This window comes from Halictus rubicundus, unplaced genomic scaffold (assembly GCF_050948215.1).
Source record: "Halictus rubicundus isolate RS-2024b unplaced genomic scaffold, iyHalRubi1_principal scaffold0119, whole genome shotgun sequence".
Taxonomy (NCBI): domain Eukaryota; kingdom Metazoa; phylum Arthropoda; class Insecta; order Hymenoptera; family Halictidae; genus Halictus; species Halictus rubicundus.
Genome location: NW_027488660.1, coordinates 88,712 through 109,718, shown reverse-complemented (window position 1 = coordinate 109,718; position 21,007 = coordinate 88,712). Strand labels below are relative to the sequence as shown.

At 39.0% G+C, this 21,007-nt stretch overlaps 1 non-coding gene across 1 annotated transcript; it reads left to right on the top strand.

Moving 5' to 3' along the window:
- Positions 1–10,713: 10,713 nt before the first annotated feature.
- On the top strand, positions 10,714–10,816 carry LOC143363775 (U6 spliceosomal RNA). Its single transcript, XR_013083914.1, has one exon. It is a non-coding gene; the product is annotated as a U6 spliceosomal RNA (small nuclear RNA).
- Positions 10,817–21,007: the final 10,191 nt, after the last annotated feature.

Here is a 21,007-nt window from a genome sequence, read left to right as displayed (position 1 = left end):
GAATGAAAAGGAGAGAGAAGCAGAGAGCTGAAGTCCCTTCTTCTCTTTGAATTACTATCCTTCTCTGCGTTCGGGATATTACAAAGAATGTAGCAGCTCTGCTAGAACTGTCGGGTTGCAGACCAGACGACAGGCCTGTTACGCAGGCATCGCTGTAGTTTACACAAATTGAAGTCGTTTCCTTATCGATCTCCGGCAACGTTCAGCCCGCGATTCCACTCAGCGGGCTCGGTGTGTAAAGTGCTCTGCGCAACAAGTATCTAACGATACATGACACGCGACTCGGATTTCAAGCATTCCAACAAGCTGCAGCACAATCAAAGGAAAGCCGACACGACGCGGCGCACAGTGGTGCCAAATGGCCAAAAAGCGGCAAAAAATCTGTAAAAACGAAACTATCCAACGAATTTGTTTGAAAATTTGTGGAGAGATTGCCACAGGTACGACGCTTATTTGGCAAAAAATTTTTGTAAAAAGTTGTCAACATTAAGTAATATGTGCTAATCGAAAATCTCTGTTTTCTGCCCATTTTTTATTTATGGTAGCATACAACAAATCCTTTAATAGATTTTGGTCTGGAACTAATCGTTTTGGCAAGGTGTAATATTGATCTAGCTTTGTGTAAAATTTTAAGAGATACTTCGAGATGCTTTCGACGCAATTTAAGTTTAAATGTCAACTTTCGGAATTTCCGAGAATGAATCACGCGGATGTCACGACTATTTTGATGTCACGAAGTATCTCTTAAAATTTTGCACAAAGCTAGATCAATATTATAACTTGCCAAAACGATTAGTTCCAGATCGAAGGTATTCAAAGGATTTTTTGTATTCCTCCATAAATAAAAAATGAGCGTAACGCAAAGAGGCTTCAGGTTAGTCCACATAAAGAAATTATTTAAAAATTTTATTTTGTTTAAACAATTAATTCTAACTAACTATTTCACTTTTTCCTTCATTATAAATGATATATCCCTAAAAAATTTCACCTCAAACATCAAACGAAGCAGGGTGTCGATTCTGTTAGATCAGTTTCTTATTAGGCCCTGCTTGGGGAATATATTCCATGGAGCAACGGTGCTTTATGTAAAACAATTAACAAGAGAAACGTTTTAGGTGAATAATTAGTAGACCGTGGGTTTTATAAATTCATAATAAACACGAATAGGTGAAGTTGGAAGCAAAATTACAATTTCTAATAATAATGTTGCCTTATAAAAATGACAGGATTGAAATTATTTACACAACTCGAACTAGACCCTTTGTTGCGGATATTTAGGGGTGCCCGTCGAAAATACTTTTTCGAGTGGCTTTGCCCTTCATGATTTACCGTCGAGGGTTGAAATGGTCGAGTGTCATTATTCATCCCTGTAGGGTTCCCGTTCCTCTTCATGCTGGGTACATTCAACTGAAAAAGTGGCTGGCCTACCACAAAAACATAAAAATCTTCGTTGATAAAGTCCTCAATAATATCAGATTATTTTTATCCGGAATGTCATCCCATTTACTAATATAACATTGAAATAAAAATATACTTTCATGTTTAGAAAATGAGTGCATATGTCTTCTGTACAGTTAGTGTTATTAAAATAATTTCATCCACCGGTTAGACTACCTCAGTCTGATTAAAACAAACTATACGTAACTTTTAACACAGTACGACGATTTCCACGAGTGTTCCAGACGTTCACACTGAATTTCTGGCACGTTCAATGTCTGCCATATTGTTTCGCTGAACAATAGCTTGGAATCGCTAGCTCGGCGCGAAAACGATGGTTAAGTTCTCGCTAGTACGTGTGCGGAAATCCCGAAATGTTTCGAAGACCATTTGAACAGAATTTAACATTTAGCATCCTGCTGCTCCGAAATAATTATTAACTCCACTCCGTCAATCAGTACTCCACTTTCTACGAAACTGTTTACATGGAACTCTCTATGTCACTTAACGCGGAATAAATGTTTGCCAGCGTACACGATACGTTCGTTGATGCTTGAAACGCTAAATTTAAAGTTTTGAGATTGTAACTGCCATCCGCGAGTAATGAAAGGTTACATCACTGCAAAAAAGAAATTTTTTTTAAATCAAATACTCTATTTATCTTGTTCCCATGTTCGTTATTGAAAATTTCTGTAGGCAACGGGAGACTGAATTTGTGAAAAATAATAACACTCTCTTGGAGGCTCTGGGCACAACAATTTTCGTCGAGTTTATGTTAGGCAGTTAAGCAAGTAGAAACTTAATTACAAATTAAAATTTCTCGGCGCGGAGTGAAAATTTAAACACTGTGTTACAGTGTTACGCGTTCGATACTAGGGCTGTTACTTTGCTTCGAAGGTCGAAGCTTCGAAGGATTCGAAGGAACGAAGGGACCTTCGAAGGTGATGAAAATCGAAGGTTCGACACTTCGAAACTTCGAACCTTCGATTCGTTTCCAGTTAACGGATAAAAGGAATAAATTTTCATAATTTGTTTCTATATTCACCATCTGAATTATTTCAATAATTTATTGTTAAGATAATATATTTATTATTTGATTTATCATTTCGATAGTTCACTGATAAAATAATTGTTTAAATAAATAAATTTTTACAATTTGCTTCTATATTCATTATTTGAATTGTTATTTCAATTATTTATTGTTAAAATAACTTATTGAATAAATAAATTTTCACAATATGTTTCTATATTCATTATTTGAATTATTTCAATAATTTATTGTTCAAATAACTGTTTAGACAATGTACACGTATTTACATAATTAATATAGGAATACATTTCTATAGAGTATAAAAATTTATAATCTACGGAAATTTTTATAATCTATAGAAATGTGTTTCTATATTCATTATGTAAATACTTGTACATTCTTTAAATAATTATTTTAACAATGAAATATTGAAATAATTCACATAATGTATGTAGAAACAAAATTTGAAAATTTATTCATTTAAACCATTATTTTAACAATAAATAAGTGAAATAACAATTCAAATAATGAATATAGAAACAAATTATGAAAATTTATTCCTTTTATCCGTTAACTGGAAACGAATCGAAGGTTCGAAGTTTCGAAGTGTCGAACCTTCGATTTTCATCACCTTCGAAGGTCCCTTCGCTCCTTCGAATCCTTCGAAGCTTCGAAGTGTCGAAGCTTCGGGAAAGTAACAGCCCTATTCGATGCGAGGAATAGTAAATAATTCATAATTGACATCGATCGAGTATTCGTTTACTTTTTCTGTAAAAATCAACTGACTTTAAGGAAATTGATTTTGAAAGTGCCCGAATATGACTGTAAGTCGTTGTAGTTATTTAAAATCGGAAAAATTGTATATTTTTCGGTTCAGTTGTAGTTAATCAATCAACGAAAAATAAGCAGAAATGGATGATAAAACTGGATACAGTGCGTTCGGAAACGTTGCAGCTTCATGTAATAACCCCTGCAACGTTCGTTTCACAGAGAGATCTGTTAGCCCAGGCAATATTATCCGACCGTAAACATCCAAATATAAATACCAGCTTTGCATGTTCGTGGTTTTGCTAACCATCAAAGGGCTTTTGCACCGTTATCCGGACAATGAAATTTCTCTCTGGGTACGTAGAACTGTAACCACGGTCATTGCTTTTATGCTTCCCCGGTTGATGCATTGTTCGCAAACTATTCCATCAATCCTCAACTCGATGGATATTATTGCAGAAGTGCGGTAAGATTGCAGTAGAACCTTTGCCTTTCAAAGGCACAGAAACAATGTTATCAGTTGTTATTTCAAACAAAACGCATTTCAGCCTGTAATGAAAATGTAAAAAAACAATAGAATGGAAGAATAAACTTCGTTTCGGAGGAAGGGTGCACGTGTCTGTCCCGCATCAGCGAGCACATTATTATCACGTTTGTCAATACTGCGGAAGGGAAGCGCCGCGGCCGGATTACGAGCACTTTGCGTACACCGTGCACACGAGTAATTTTATGGAAATCTCATTGTTTCATTTGTTTCGTACCGGGGACATTTGCAAAGAGAACAAAACCGCGCGCACAGCTGCGAGCACGTATATTTTAATTCTTGAAGTGATAACGGTCGGTTAATTAAAAACCTGGCACGCATCGGGCTCCGCTTAATTGATCATTTGCCGTATGATTCCCCTTCCGCAAACAATCGAGAAATCGATTCGACTATTCATCGAAGCGGTGGAACGGGACGATGTGCGTCATCCGATCTAGGAGCTAAGGGTAGTCTCGTGACTTTTGCGGAGTCAGAAAACTCGGAGCCAGGAAAAACGATTTTTCGCCTATTCTTGTCGGTAACGTGGTCGCTCTATCTTATCGCGAATCTACGGAGTCTTAACCTCGGATCCACCTCCATAATCCGCAAATTGTCCTAAGAAGTGCACCGTTTTGCTAGCTTTTGCTACGGTCAACTAATCCTTTTCGGAGAAAGGAAGATTTTCATTCTATTCACTTTAACCCTTTGCGGACGGGGGCGCTCGACGGGCGAGCGTCGCTGTGGACGATAGGTATTGGAGCGCGCAGTAAATAAAGTGTTCAGGTCGCACGTTTGTGTTATAAAATCTAAAGCTTTATTCAAATAGCATTTTTATAAAATCACAAAGAAACAAATTTAGTCGTCTTTACATAGGCGATGTTTTATATTCGTGCTTTGTGTGATATAGTTCGAAACAATCACCTATGTGCAAGGCCGGCTTAGCCGAACAAGTAGCACAATAGTACCTCGACTCTCTCCTTCCGTGTTTTATTTTTCGATTAGAGCAGACGACGCAATCGTTACTTCTTCCTGTCTCATCTCGCCTAATAATATGTAGAAGGCCGTTGAGCCTTTCTGCTGTTCCAGAAGTCGCAGGAGCCTTGGGATTAGCGTCTCAAAAATCGCCAATCAATTGACCTACCAAGTGACGTACAAATTGTAAATGGGATAACTTTTTTTATGTTGTATGTCTTGTGATGTTCTTCATGTAATAGATAGGAATTTATCACTGAAACTTCCAATCCCCAAAAAAATAATTTTCGCCACCATTTTTGAGACTTTCTCATGAAACAGTACGTGCCTGTGTACTGATCTGCTTTATCTACCCCACCCATATATTTATTATAATTTATAACCACGTCTGGCTTCAGATGTTATAAGATGTAAAATATGTGAAAATGTATAAAATGTATGAAAACTTTGCTGGTTTCTCTGGTAGTGACACTGAAAGACTGACGCGGCAGACTGAATTCGTTCTGAACCTACCATGGTCTCGCATCGTAAGTTTACACTATACGGAAGATAAGATCTTATCAATACAAAGACTATATAGTAAAAAAAAAAATATGGTGGTGTGGTGGTTAAAAATATGTGGTGCTATTTGAAAATCATCGATGACCTTCAAAAGACCTTGAAAACGACTACAATAGGAACATTTTTTTATATCACCATATTTGCCCCCTTTAACAGTACAACTTTTCTCTCTAACATTTTCTTCTATCTCTAATCCTAACGGAGCTATTTAGGTGGCCTGTTTGTCGTGAACCACCCGGTATGCCGACACTCGTCCGCAACGGTAAAAAGACTTGGGCGGCTATTTGCCGACACTCGTTCGCAAAGGGTTAATCTTCGACCGTGGCAAGGTCTGCCTGTCGGGGGAACGTAATCCCGGTGAACACATTAAATACAACGAAGAGTTTAATTCATACGACCGTGAGCCAGGTGCGGCAGAAAATCCGGCTAACATTTTTTGCTGGCAGAACTGCAATATTTGTAAGAGCAAGAGTGCTGCTCTTCGTTTGTTCAGTGGTGCTGTTCAGTTCACTTGAATCTCAAATTATTAATTCGAGCAGAACAAATTTTAAAACAGACGCTAAGAGCGCACAAGGTCTCACACTGACATGGAATATTTTTCACCAATGGACGCCATGATAACCAGTTGCGTAGCAATGTACACACAGTTCGAACGTGAATATCGTAAAAATAAACACTGGAGAAGAGCCAGGTACCTTTTAACCCTTTGCATACGAAGCCATTTTAACTGCAAAACGAAAAATTTCTTCTAGAATATTTCCCTTCTATATATATTTTTTCATGCTATACATACGAAAATGGTAGAATTTACTGGTGCAATACTGAAATGTTTAGTAAGGCTATAGCCGGTTTTGGGGGTCAAATGTGCCCTGGAAGGGATTTTATTCCAATTTGCGCCATTCGATAGCCTACCAAAAAAGATACCTTTCAGCCAAGTTTTAGTCCTATAGCACATCTGTAAAGGTAGTTATAGAGGAAAAACGAAAATCCAGTTTTTGGCCCATTTTCCCCATTTAAAATTCTGAAAAAAATCTGACACGTTTCGGACACCAAACCACATACTTCGAGTCGTTTTCAGATTTTTCGGTTGCAAACTCTGGCTGTAAAAATCGAAAAAATGCAGATTTCATATGGAAATCGAAGAGACACTAGAACAGAATTAATTTAACAATGAGATATTGCCCTAAGCATTATGCTCAATTTTTTTCAAATTCCTGCGATTGGTGCGTCATAGTAGGAAAAAATAAAAACCACTTTTTTCGGCGTTTTTTCCGTTAAAAACTAAGTTATGATTATCGTAAAAATATATTATGTAATATTAAACATCTCTAAGTTCAGGGAAACATCGTCCAGACTTTAAAAATTGCGTAATACAAAAAACAACAATTATACTACGCAGGATATATCCCAATATTTCGAAGGTATTTTCAACGGCGCCGGTTGGTGCAGTAGCTGTGGACCAGGTTCGGATCTCGCCCGGGTCCAATTTTTTTTTTCTTTAATTAGATGTTTTTTCGATTTCTAACCGTATGATTGTTGTTACGCTGTTGTAAAAACATTTTTTAACTATGTTTAAACTATTTTTTAATAATTTTCCGGAAAAATATTTTTGGAGTACTTTCGGCCTTTAGTCATCTACGGGCTGTATTACTTATCTCCTTAACATTTTTTTTACATGGATTAAGTGCATCGACTTGTCTATTAAATCTTTTATCTTTAGTCGGCACATTACTTATTGTTAATAATAAATCTAGTGTTATATTGGGGTCGGGAGGTATTGTTGTATATGTTTCTGTCAAGTAAAAATATTAGGGATATTATGAAAACGAGGTTTATGCTTCAAAATTTGCCCACGTCCCCCCCCTTTTTTTCCGTAGGGAAAATGACGTTACGCATACCCCGACCCCCTGGGGGGAGTCGGGGTTATGTGGGACTACCCCTTGGGGAAAGATCCCCAAGGGGCTACCCACTACAGAACCCACGCCCACCTAAGCTAAATGGAAGGTGCCTGGATCACGCGTGTACTCAACAGGACACCTCCCAGCTATCATCATACCCCGGGGGAGGTTTTAACCTCCCCCACTGCCTACGCTATAAGACCCCGGGCGGAGGGGCCCACCCGGTGTTCCCATCCCTGGAGCCTTCGGATTGAGCTTCCCGAGGCGGCTGCCGTCCTCTCCAGTCGGGGGGCGAGGAGCCCGAAGTGTCCTTCGAATCGCCAGCGGCCGTCTATGACCAGGACCAGGTACCTCATCCTGGGCCCGATCTCGACGGAGGTTTTAGCGACGCGAATCCGGAGGTCTTGACCACGGGGTAGCCGCCACGGCCGAGGCGATCCATACCACCAGATCGCCTCGGTCTTTGCGGCGGCCACGGTCAGCCCCATCCTCCGAATTCGCCCGACCATGCAGTCCAGGACGGCCTCACCGTGGTGCCTGGTCCTCCTCCAGTCCTCCCCCACGGCATAAATCAGGGTGTCATCTGCATAGCAGATTTCGGGCATTCGGCATCATGCGACCGAATAATGCAAAATGTTGCTCGACAACGCAAAAGTAGGACCTGCCTGGTGGCAAACGCTCTAGATTTATCCTTCATCTACCGCTTTTGACCACTGACATGCCCCATCTTTACATTATCGAGCCATAAATTGACGCCTCCCGAACCCTTGCAATCTTGTACGATCTAGCGTTGTGTGCGGCACACCATGGCACACGCACACGGCACGCACACTGTGGCGGATCAAGGCCACCTGGGAAAGCTGGACCTTAACGGTTGCCTACAATAAGTAACAGTTTGCGGCGTATGATAACGATTTGAGGGCAGCTGCCGAATACACCTGCGAGACGCTGTGTTTCGGGTACGATAAGCGCGAGCGACCGTCCATCCGTCGTGTATTTTGTACAATCGTGCGGGCTTCTCGGACCACCGCTGCCGGGTTTTGCCGGCAGCTTTTTGTAACACCCGAACGACAATAAATGTAAAGTAGAAGCCCACTTTCGTGTGTCGTAATTCTGAGCAACTTTCCCGCCGCGGGGAATGCCCCGTCCTTCTTTCCCGTAGAACCCTGACACGTGTAGGGGCTTTCCAGGATATCGCGCGGTGCTCGTCGAATCGAGATCGCGGCGGCCGATTCGCGTCTTAGCGTAATTTTTCGTGTGGCACCGTCCTCGTGTCTGGCGCCCGTTCTGAGTACCGAACTTGAGAGAACCGTCGCGAAAATCGAGTCGACGAGACGCCGCACAGTGGTGCCAAATGGCCAAAAAGCGGCGAAAAATCTATAAAAACGAAACTATCCAACGAATTTGTTTGAAAATTTGTCGAGAGATTGCCACAGGTAGAACGCTTATTAGGCAAAAAAAATTTGTGTAAAATGTTATTAACATTAAGTAGTATGGGCTAATCGAAAATCTCCGTTTTCTGCCCATTTTTTATTTATGGAAGCATACAACAAATACTTTAATAGATTTTGGTCTGGAACTAATCGTTTTGGCAAGGTGTAATATTGATCTAACTTTGTGCAAAAAATCATGAGACCCTTTCGTCACAATTTAAGTTTAAATATCAACTTTCAGAATTTCCAAGAGTGAATTTTCCGGACGTTACGATTATTTGATGTTCCAGGTGAAATTTTTTAGGAATATTTCTAAATAATAAAGAAAAATGAGAAGTGCATACGATTTATTAATTTTTTATGTATAAGAAAATATTTAATAACAATTTTTTTTATCTGACATAAATTATTTTTACAGCGTTCATTGGAGCACTACCACAAAATACCTGTTGCATTTTTGCGACAGTAGTCCAGTGAACGAAAACTTCGTTTATTTAACATAAAAAATTGTTATTAAATATCTTTTTATATGTATGAATGTCACTTTTTTTTTTCTTATCCGATATGTAACCCTTAAAAATTTCACCTGAAACATCAAATAATCATGACTTCCGTGCGATTCATTCTTGGAAATTCCGAAAGTTGATATTTGAACTTAAATTGCCGCGAAAGCATCTCGAAGTATCTCGTGATTTTTTGCACAAAGCTAGATCAATATTATAACTTGCCAAAACGATTAGTTCCAGATCGAAGCTTTTCAAAGGATTTTTTGTATTCCGCCATAAATAAAAAATGAGCGTAACGCAAAGGGGCTTCAGGTTAGTCCATATTACTTAATGTTAAACAACTTTTTTTGGAAAACTTTTTTTTCCAGTCAATAGTTAAAACCATTTGCAATGACCCATATGATTTGTAGACCCCTTAGTATTCAATTATAGGCGGAGTAATTACATAACTTTCGCACTGAAAACTGATGGATTCCCAGGAGCGAGGAAATGGTTATTTACCATGCGTATATCTCCGTAAAAAATTTTTTTTCAAAAATCTGACTTTGGCACATCATGCACGCACTATTAGGCTATACAGAAATAATTTTTTTTTATAAAAATCGAAAATTTATAAAATGGACTTTTTGCCGCCTTGGCACCACTGTGCGCCGTTTGTCCCGGGTGGACCACGTTTCGCGCGGCCGAACGTGGCCCGGCTTCACGGTCTGTAAAAACCCGCCGTTGCCCGGGTTTTTCTCCCGTCGGACGGGCCGAAAATCAGGGCAACGTGACACCGTACAAATTCGTTATTTAATACTAAGATAAAGCTACGAATGGCGTGTTTCAGCAAGAGACTCGAAGATGGACGCTTCTTTTGTTGACGTGCCCATCCTGCTGTGCTCCCTCCTGGGTCTGCTCGTAAATGGGTTCAACCTGCTCGTGATCCTGTGCATACACAAAGAGGTAAATATTTAAAAAATAGAAAACTCCATACAAATACTATATAACTATTACTATAAGGACTGCCTATTACAGTGAAATCTCGTTGTTTGTCAGTCCGCCGTTTTTACTGACAAGATACGAAATCGGAGGTTCTCGCCGAGCGTCCCATTTGAACTACACAGGGAACGCTGGAAACCGTCGTACCCTCTTCAAGTCATAAGAAACCTATAACTTGAAAACGCTACTGACATGAAAACGGCGAAAACAGCAAAGGTCAAGAGCCGTCGTCGCCGAGAAGTGTGGCACACATTGTCGGCTATATCGGTGTGAGACCAGAAGACTAATCGAATCCAGTTACAAAACTTCTTTATTTGTCATTATTTTTTTTTATGAAACTTTTACCAACATATTTACCAACATGTTTCTGATTAAAACTAAACCAAATATGATTTAATTCCGATGATATATACTTGTGTAATGGACGATGAAATATGTAGGACGATTGTGTTGTGTCTTGACATGTTCTATGCCTTTAGTATAATTTCGTGGTTAGATCGTGCATAACTCACAGACGATAATCGTCCGTTCGCTGCACCAGATATCCGGTGGGACATATCAAACGCCCTGGTTGGAAATTATGGAGGTTGTGTCTGACATGTAATTGCTTCGACAGCACATATACTAAATTTGGAACGATACAGAGAAGATTAGCATGGTCCCTGCGCAAGGATAACACGCAAAATCGTGAAGCGTTCTGTGCTGTTGAGTACTCGCGTGATCCAGGCACACACCCTTTAGAGAAAAAGTGGAAAAATTGCCATTTTTCACGATTTTCGGCTTAAAATCGCAATTTTTAATCGTTTATAACTCGTAAACGAATAAGTCAATACCGGTGAAATTTTCAGCATGGACATAATTTATTCGAACGAATCAAATACATTCTTTAAATTTTCAATACAGGCTCAGATAAAAGAGCCTGAAAAAATCAACTTTTACTATTTCTTTTGCGATTCCGACCAATTCAAATTTTTTTCAAAAATTTTTTACACCTCGTCTAATAAACTAATCCTTCTAACTTCTCAATAACATTCAAGTCATTTGATCTAATTTTTAGAAAGTTATGTTGCTTGAAATAGTGTAGACTCAGTTTTGCTCGTTACTGTAAGTAAGAAGTGGCCGCACAATGCACAGATAGATGGATAGATAGATTATAATAGATAGATACGTTATAATAGATAGATAGATTATTACTGTTTTTTTTTTCCCCGCGGGGAACAGAATTGCAGTCAATCACAGTCCCAGCAGACAGAGGCAGTGAACGTCCGGTGGTTCGACCGCCAACGAATAAACCCTCAGATGAAGAATTATTATGAATTATTATGGACATCCGATTATGTCGCACGAGGAGAAGTAAAAATAGGATTAAGATATATGTTAAAAATTCTACGCAGTAAGGTAGCACGAGAAACGACTCCAACTTTTCTTCCTGCAAGACACGCAGATGAAGTTCTCAGTTTACACGCTGAGAACAAACAGGAAAGGTGTCCAAATATGCCAAATTATAAGAAAAGACGCCGACTTCATGGTAAAAAGATCCTGTCGGCGTACAGCTGACTAGTCAGGAGACATCAAGAAGATAAAAAGATGCAAGGTAGAGACTCCTGTGCCAGCATCTTTGAAAAACAAAGGATTGTGCATCTTATAAAAAGGGGGACCAACTCCTAAAATTCAGTTATAAATAGTCAGTCAGTCAGTCAGACAATCGTGAACAATCAGTTATTCAGTCATAGTCAATAGTCCAGTAGTCTCTTTTGAAGTTAAAATAGTTCGTTCAGTTGTTTCGCGACAAACCGTTTCAAAGACCAGTGTCAGCAGTCGGAGTACATTGTAACCGAATCCGAACCCGTGATCACGGTAATATTAATATTATTATTATTATTATTATAATCAAACTATTTGTAAGCACTCCAGTATATGCGCTATATAAACCATATTTGTAAAATCAAATTTGTAATCTCTGATTCAGAACCACACTTTGAATAAATCAATAATTTTGTTGTTTTCAAAATAAGGGTACAAAGTTATTTAAACGAGCCTCAATTTCCCGAACCATAGCCGGTGTATGCAGGTAGGTTCGAAACTGCGTCCTATCCTCTTAAGATCGTAATTCATACCACTTGGGACGTAACACTATCAAAGCTTGCGAAGGAGTATCTTTGTGTTATGACAACATCTGTTCCTTCCGAAAGAGTATTCTCAAAGACTGGCGAAATAATTAGTAAAAAAAAGAAATAGATTAAAAGACAATATAGTGAATAAAATATTGCTTCTTAATATGTACAAAATAAATCCTTTATTATGTCTATTTCGTACATATTCGCTTTATCTACGTTTTTTTCTTGCCGAAATGTTCCAGTATTTCCACTCGCGGCATTTCTATACTCATGTCAGGTCCGAAATCACAGTCAAATTTAAAGCATCGAGATATTTGAAGGAATCATTTGGCAATCGATACATATAGTATAGAAACAGCTTATAGTGATCAGGAATAAATAACTTCTGTGAATTTGATTGCAAAGTGAAAAAACATTGACCACTTTGACTCGATAATTTCATACCTTACTTCATATATTAATGTATATATATAAGGCGCTAAAACTCAAGGAAGGTAAAGAATATATTTCACAGAAGTCATAAGGAAACACCAATCCCTACGACCCATATCCCATAAATTCCAACTTCAAGAAAACAAGATCTATTCAAATTAAAACATTGATAAAGAAATAATGAGAAAATAACTGCGAAATTTCTTGTTAAGGGCCAGTTTTCCCAGGTGGCCTTGAACAATCGATAGTACCGCTATAACGGCCACTCGAAGAAGCTAAATAGTAACATTTTCGTCCAGTATGGGGAGCTGGGTGCACTTTCCACATTCAGTGTCGAGTGAGAGAGAGAAAAAAAAAAAAAAAAAAGAAATAAAAATATATATATAGGAAAATGTGCAACTTAGTACGTAAGTCAAATCGTTATGTATATAGGTATAAGGGAAACATATATTTGCGGCTAATGGGTCCGAGTGGACTCAAGTCGTATTATTGTTGTTAATATTAATAGCAATGAAAATAAAAAAAAAAAAAAAAATTCAGTGTCGAGTGGCATTTTCCGAGTATCCTCTCTGATTCGATCGCATGATCTCTGACAATAGAGGCGATCTGAGCATGCGTGGTCCACATCGTAAACGACGGCGCTGCCGTAGCTTCGTTCGAACAGCCGTGCCTCGGCACACTCACACACCACCAGGTCGGCGTGTACGTGTACCGATGAGAATAGCAAGGGTCCGGGATGCCGCTAATCATTCCTCGATCGTGCAAAATGGCAGAGTTGGGCAAAATATTTATCTAAATAAAAATTTCGAATAACTAGTAAAAGATAAAAAAAATTTTTATTCCTTATTCGAAGGTTCAAGTAAAGAAAGTATCTTTATTTGATGTGTATCGAATAATTTTATTCGACGAAAAAAGATAATTTTTTTTATTCGAAGCGGATTTATTCAAACTTCGAATAATTTTTTCATCTTTTATCTTATACCTCGTCTGTGGTGTAGCGTTCATTTCATAACTTTAATTTCGTCAATTTTAAACTGTCCGATATTTTGATAAAGGTCCTCGTATTCTTCAAATTTTGAAAAATGTTCCTGCCACGAAAACATTGCATTTGTCTAAAACAATTGCAATAAATAAATGGTGAAGAAAACATTTTTTTTATTTCAAATGACAACGTTTTTAACGTACCGTACACTCCGGACTGCACCGGACTGTGTGTGCATTTGAGAGTAAAACTGTCGCGAGTTGCTCTCCAGAGTCAAATTCGTCAGTGTTTTATTATGCACGAAAGGAATAGCCCTCTCCGGTAGCAAATACTTCCGATGCTACCGGAGAGTGCCATTCCTTTCGTGCATAATATGTAAAACACTGACGAATTGACTCTGGAGAATAAGTCGCGACAATTTTACTCTTAAATTGGCACGCATCCTTAGAGTGTATGTAGACTAAAAATGTTGTCACTCGAAGAAAATGTTTTTCCACCGTTTATTTTGCAATTGTTTGAAACAAATGTTCCTGCTTTCGTGGCAGGAGCAATTTAAAAACTTTAAGGGAAATGAGGAACTTTCTCATAAAAGCGGACAGTTTCAAATTTCCGTAATTAAAGTTATTTCAAGTGAACGCTGCACCGTGACATACAGCTTCCGACGGCAGGCGCGCGGTAGAAGCAGCGGCCGGACATCTTACCTACGTGCAGCGTTCACTTAAAATAATTTTAATTCTCATTAAATTGTCAGTAATGGGGACACTTTGCGCTATCTCCCCATTCTTTTTCAAATTTTTAAGAATATTCCGGCCATGAAAATATTGCATCTGTTTCAAACAATTGCAAAATGAATGGTGAAAAAAACATTTTTTTCAAATGACAACATTTTTAGTATACTCTCTTACGTTATCACTATATGCTCCCAAAAACTCATCTTTGATCTTTGTCGATTTGTTAGTTCTAGCCGTATAATTTAATGAAACAAGAGTGACACTTTCTTACTTTTCTGTAAAATCATGAAAATCCTTTGAGACTTGTTCATAGGTGACTACAACATATTCAAATTTGAACAAAATGCGAAACATTGCTGCAACAAGAGTCCGATTTCGCGTGGAATGATCCTTATAAGAACAAGGTGAGAGCATATCGTTTCATAGAGGACGAAATACAGAAAGTTTCTGATACAATCGAACGAATCAGTTCGAGGGAACGGCGAGAACGTCCGCGACGTCGGCCATTGTGGATGGAAATCATTTTCCTTAGCCTCCGCCGAGGAATAAAAAGTCATGTGCAGCTCTGAAGACGCAGGGAATCGAATCGCATAGTTATCGGATGCACCGGCCAGCCTCGTTTTCATAACTTACCTTGGCCGGGAAACCATGGCGTTGTAAAACAATTAGTTAATGGGACGCGGGCCAAGTTTACAAGCTGATCGAGTTACGTTTAATAAAGTCAGAGAATTTTAAACTTTCGTCACTTGCCCGGTTCGATCTATCGCTTGAAATTACCGGTCGAATTAACGGGGCTTTTAGGGGTTGTAACCCCCGACGAATTAGATCGGGTTAGATAAACGTGGAAGTTCGTGTCATCTATTAACCCTTAACACCCCAACGTGCTTCTGTATCATAACTGACCACTACTGTCCAAAATATGGCGAGTGTATAATCGATTAATAAAATGGCTTTTAGCAAACAAATAAGATCTATCGGTTTCTAGAAAATCGAAATATGCTCAAGTAGTATGCTCGACGATTATACGGTTCACACACAATTACAGACGTATTTCGCGCGTCCTCGTATCTCCGGGAGATAAAAATGAATTTCTTCATCCCCTCAATCAAGAAAACCACTTAGGAGATCCTTCGTTTTTACGCGAACAAAGGTGGCTGCTTTGCGGGAAGTTTTTTGACGGGAAATTAGCGGAGATGTTGACACCGTTGTTGCTCGTACATCTTACTTTTTTGTAATAAGGAATGCCATTGTGCTTAAATAAAAAGAAAAATTAAAATCGACTTTTACGGATGTTGCACGCAATTTCGCGCAGGAAATAATTCCAAGATATACCGAAAGATAGAAATGTTTCTGATCGGTGTACGTTAGCGTACCGTTTTCATTATTTTCAACCGATCCGTCGGAAACTACCTTTAAGAAGTTCAGCTATCTTCTTTCCTGCAATAACCCCAAAGAAAATGATTATATCCGGCTTTTCAGATTGATTTCAATTATATCTACACTACAAAATTCAATAGAATGGAGTAGAATTTTTCTTGATTTTAGATCTACAAAGTTGCTACCACTGAAAATAAGATTTCGTGGGGTTTATTAAAGTTTGACTACAGAAACTGAAAATTGCCCAAACATCCGCAGTCCATCGACAAGAATCACCCGCCATAATAAATAAAATATCTCGTTAAGCATCGCGTCCGTGATGAGAGGCAAAAAGCACATGAATTTTTCACACCCCCCAAAATAGAAGGACTCGGCAGTTAAGGTCAAACGTCTCTCGTCGTTCTCATAAGGTCATCGAAGTTGAGATGAGTCACAAGTGATCGAGGGCTGGTTTGTCGATCGCCGGACAATTTCTGAATTACCGAAATTTGGAAGTACAGTGAATTTTCGATATATGTCAACAACACGGGTCTTGCCAGTGTCATCACCATTGTTGCATTTCGATAAGAAACTTTCGATTCTTGTATCGAAAACCTTTACAGAAAATAAAATTGTTCTAAATAAATAATAAGTTGATCGTAAAAAATAGAAACAAGATGAAAATGTGCCTGTTCTTTCAACAACTTTCATAAATTGAAAATAATATTCTCCAATTTTTCTAACACCTTCACAATTTAGCTTTCCAGTTTCCATTTTTCTATAAATGCACAAAATCCACAGCGAACAAAAATTAGCACTTAACGATGTTTGTTTATTGCCCGTTGTTCAATTCCATTTTTGACAATCCACTCTCGACAATCGCGTTCGATACGGTGTTCCACGGATTCCACGTCGCAATTAACACGGGCCGGAAGTCACCGCGCATAATTTTGCGTAAGGAGAGTTAGACACTGTCAAATGGCGGAAGACGAACACTGCGGGCTTAATTGTGATCCTTATTGGGCCCACCGTGAAATATGGAACAAGAAGCGGATCGCGTGTTATTGTATGCGCCTCGTATTCGGGCGCACACGATCCCGGCCGACGGGATATAATACCCTGCGGGAATAATGATTCCCCTCTGTGACGCAAATTTTTCGAGCGGAGAATGAAATTCGAATTTTTACGGATAAACAAGAAAGCCCGTCACGTGCGCGATTTCAACGGGAATATCTACATATGTCGGGTATGCAAACAAGAACTTATTCATCCCATTCTTCCGTTTGTTTCAAACGCCAATGCAACTCGATGAATAAATATGAACTTCCCGGAACATGCGAAAAATCCCTCGGCGAAATAGTCAATCGAAGTTTTCTTGTGAGGTTTAAAGCAAACGCGAAGTATTCGTCAAACAATTTGATTATTTATTAAATTATTTCTTAATCTATTTAATAATCAGAATAATTATTCTTAGAATACGATAGAATTTCGTGGCTTGATTTCGAGAAATATTGTAATCGAATACCGTTGTCTGGCCCTCCGGAATTTTAATTAAAAATTCCGTAAAATTAACAGAGCTATGGCACGCGATCAGTTCATGCTCCTACGATACTCAGCACGACACGTAGAACGTAAAACGCGTTGTTTGGGACAATTCCAATTTCTTAAAATCTCTATTAACAGTTAGAATTTCTAACAACGATGATACTATTAAAATAAATTGGGAGAGAAAAAAAGAAGAAAGCTGCATGGAACTGGAAGAGGGAAACGGTAGAGGAAGTCAAGGAATTCTGTTATTTAGGAATAAAGTTTGAAAGCAACGGAAAGATAGCAGGTCACGTAAAGGAAAGGATAAAGAGAGCGAACGTGGTCCTAAATCAAGTATGGGGAATCGGCGAAAGGAAATTTAAAAATGATTTTAAAATGAGAATGTTTCTCTTTGATACGTTGGTACTGGGGGTACTCCTATACGGGGTAGAGCTATGGGGCTTTAAGGAGAGAACAGAAGTAGAAAGGATTCAGCTGAAATATATAAAGTGGACACTTGGTTTGGACGTGCGTACCCCAGGATACTTGGTAGTGGAAGAAACAAAAAGGGCGAGGCTTAGAGTAAAGGCAGGAATTAGGGCATGGAAATACACGGAAGGAGTAAGAAACAGAGCAGGGAGGAAGATAGTCAAGGAATGTCTGAAGGAAAAGGAATCAGGGAAAGTTCAGGGCGAAAGCGGGAAAGAAAGGGAGGAATACTTAAAGAGAAACGGATGGAGCCAAGCAGGGGTGGAAGAGATGATAAGGCTAGAGATGGAGGTAGCGGAGAGGCTAAAGGAGAGAGACATTGAGGTACAACGGCAAGAACAATATACAAGGATAGAGCAGTCAAAATATAACAAAAGGTACAAGTTTATAAGAGTGGCAGAGTTACCAGAATACCTAAGTAAGGAGGGAAGAGGGGAAAGTCAAAAGTTAGTAGCCCAAGTAAGATGCGGAAATGCAGAAAACTGGAACAAATACTGGCTGGGAGACGAAGCAAGAGAATGCGACCTGTGTGGGGACAGGTATGGCAATCTGGAGCATCTAACAAGAGAATGCAGGGAAATGGAGGGAAGGATCAGGATGGAGGACATAGTGAGTGGGAGGATAGATACAAATGTTGAAGCGCGGCTTCAAAAGTTCAGGAAGAAGAGAGATAAGCGAGCAGAAATATAAAGGTAATATAAGGAAGCGTAAACCAAAGATAACAGACTAGGAAATGGTGCAATAATCAGAATAAGAATAGGAACAGGCAGAATATAGGTAGAGTAGTCAGGGTAGGGATGGGTGAGTCGAAGAGGGAAGGGGGGAGAGAGAGAGAGAGAGAGAGAGAGAGAGAGAGAGAGAGAGAGAGAGAATTAATGCGTGGATAAGATAGTTATTTTTTGTATTCATAGGTTATTGTAAACCGAGTCCAATTCTTGGCCGTAAGGCTGAATAAAGCAATATTATTATTATTACTTTTTATAATAACTTTTATCATAACAATAAATTTTATATAACTTTTTCCTCCGTGAAAATGTTCTGCTCGGCTTCGTTAAGGAGTTATTAACGAAAAACGCGGGTCAATCAGAGCGCGGATACATTGAAAATTTAAAAAAATATTTATTTCAATTCTTCCGTAAATGACCATGGGATTTCGCGAGATTGGAAATAAAATAAAAATCACGTTCGCAACAAATGACGCGTTTATTTTATCGCGTTTTGTGTATAATCGCGTGGATGGTCTATTTGCCCGTTGGCCGGAAATATCCGCGCTTATTAAAATCGAAAATTTAACAGATTACATGTTTACGGAGAGAGAAGAGTCATCGAGTCGTTCGGGCGAAATATTAATCAATATATTGCGAATTTTAATGCGAAAGAAATATCGCCTGCGTTCGTTGAAAAATACAGAGACCAAATTTATTTCCCTTTTAAATCGTTTATGCGTTTCTAGATTTTCTAAATGCTTCTATACTGTTTTGCGTTTGATCCATCCATTTTTAACACGAATCTATAAAATCCTCGGTCTTGTTAATCATTGTTCGTTTAGCCTGGGATGAATAATCGTTCAAAATATAATGTTTTAAATTCGATGCTCTCAATGGGCTGATACAAAAACCTTTTAAATTCCACGAATTTGAATGTGAAGATATTTAATCTCCCGATCAAGAGCTTTCGACAGAACGTAACAAATCCGATTTTACCGTTTCCATTCGCGGGATTGGCCAGCAGGGACACGGTAGGAATCAGTGTTAGTTGTGGCCAATAATTTCATTGTTACGTTTTCAACGCCGTAAGGAAAAAATCGGCTTGATACTCCGCGTTTTTCAGCTACAGTGAAATTTTATCTTCGACTTTTCCTCGTTTTTCATTCTACATTACCCCCGGTTCTGCTTGGTAGCGTTCACGTTCGTGTCGGCCCCACCCCCTCTGCCCTTCGCCGTTACGTCAGAGTAATAAGTTTCAGGAGCCACTGCTCGATCGCTGGTCGTTTAATCGGCTGCGAAATATCGGAAATTGTTACATGCTTCTCGTATGCTGATTTATTTTATTTCTGCCCCCATCGATTGGCTGCCTCGATTTTACAATCACTAAATAATATAAATCCGTTTCGAAGAGGATACGTTGAGCAACAGTATCCGCTTCGTATTTTCCGCATTTCTTCACAGGTGAGGAGAGGTGTTAGCTCCACTTTTGCCAGTTCCACTATCATAATTTTTCCAGCCACGAGGCTCAGGGACAAACAGTTTCTCTGGAAATAAAGCATCGCCTCCGGAAAGGGCAAATTTTTTCGTGCAACACAGGCACGCGCGGTTTGCTAGAGTCTTACACAGAATGTATGTCGCGGTGTGTACCACCCACGTGCTCTCAGCAAATACCACCCTTTTCTTCAGTGAGAACAGAAGCATCCCGGTGGTAACAATATCGCTACCCGCTAACCGATACTACGTATCGTACCTTTGACAGCGAAACTGTATATACGTGACATCCTTTCTTCCCACCCCTGCGACCGTCAGAGATGAGAACCGCGCCAAGGGAAGAGAATTTAGGGGGAGAATTGCTTACGGCGTTTTTAATACGTCTGATCGCCATACGGTTGACCCCTCGTGTTTTTGTTCTCTTCTGGCTACGACTTATTCCTCGTCGGTCACTCGTGACTCCTATTTAATCTGTGAATCATTGGTAGGATGATAGAAAACATGATGATGGGCTAGAAATAGTTAACGCATTGGTTACCAGCGGTTGTTTTGGCAATAGACTTCATCATATGATATTGTTTAAGATGTCCTTTTTTAAAATGTGGTGTCATATACGGTCGGTAAAATATCGATAGAAAGAGAAATAATTACAGTAGAACCTCGCTTCGTCGACCGTCATTTATTGCTAGAACTCCTCGTCCCTTTCATACTCACAAGGGAACATAATCAGATGCGAAAATCCGATTTTGATGAAACTTGTGGGAGCTTATAGTTCTTTGAAAAATATTTCACACTTGTTTTTTTTTTATCGGCAACCATCCACTTTGAAGGGGTGAAAACAGCCCTCAAAGTTGGCGGTCAAAACCATATTTTTGGAGATATCTCGGAAACCAGAGGTCCAAAAAATTTGAATTTTTTTTTAAATTGTGTGTTTTTCACACTTTTTTTTTTTTAAGTTTGTTGTTTAAACAATATATTAAAAATTTGATTTTTTTGCGGCGCGCCGTAATTATAATTAGCACCGCGTCACGCTGCTACCTGCGCCACCTTCTTTCGCTACTAATAA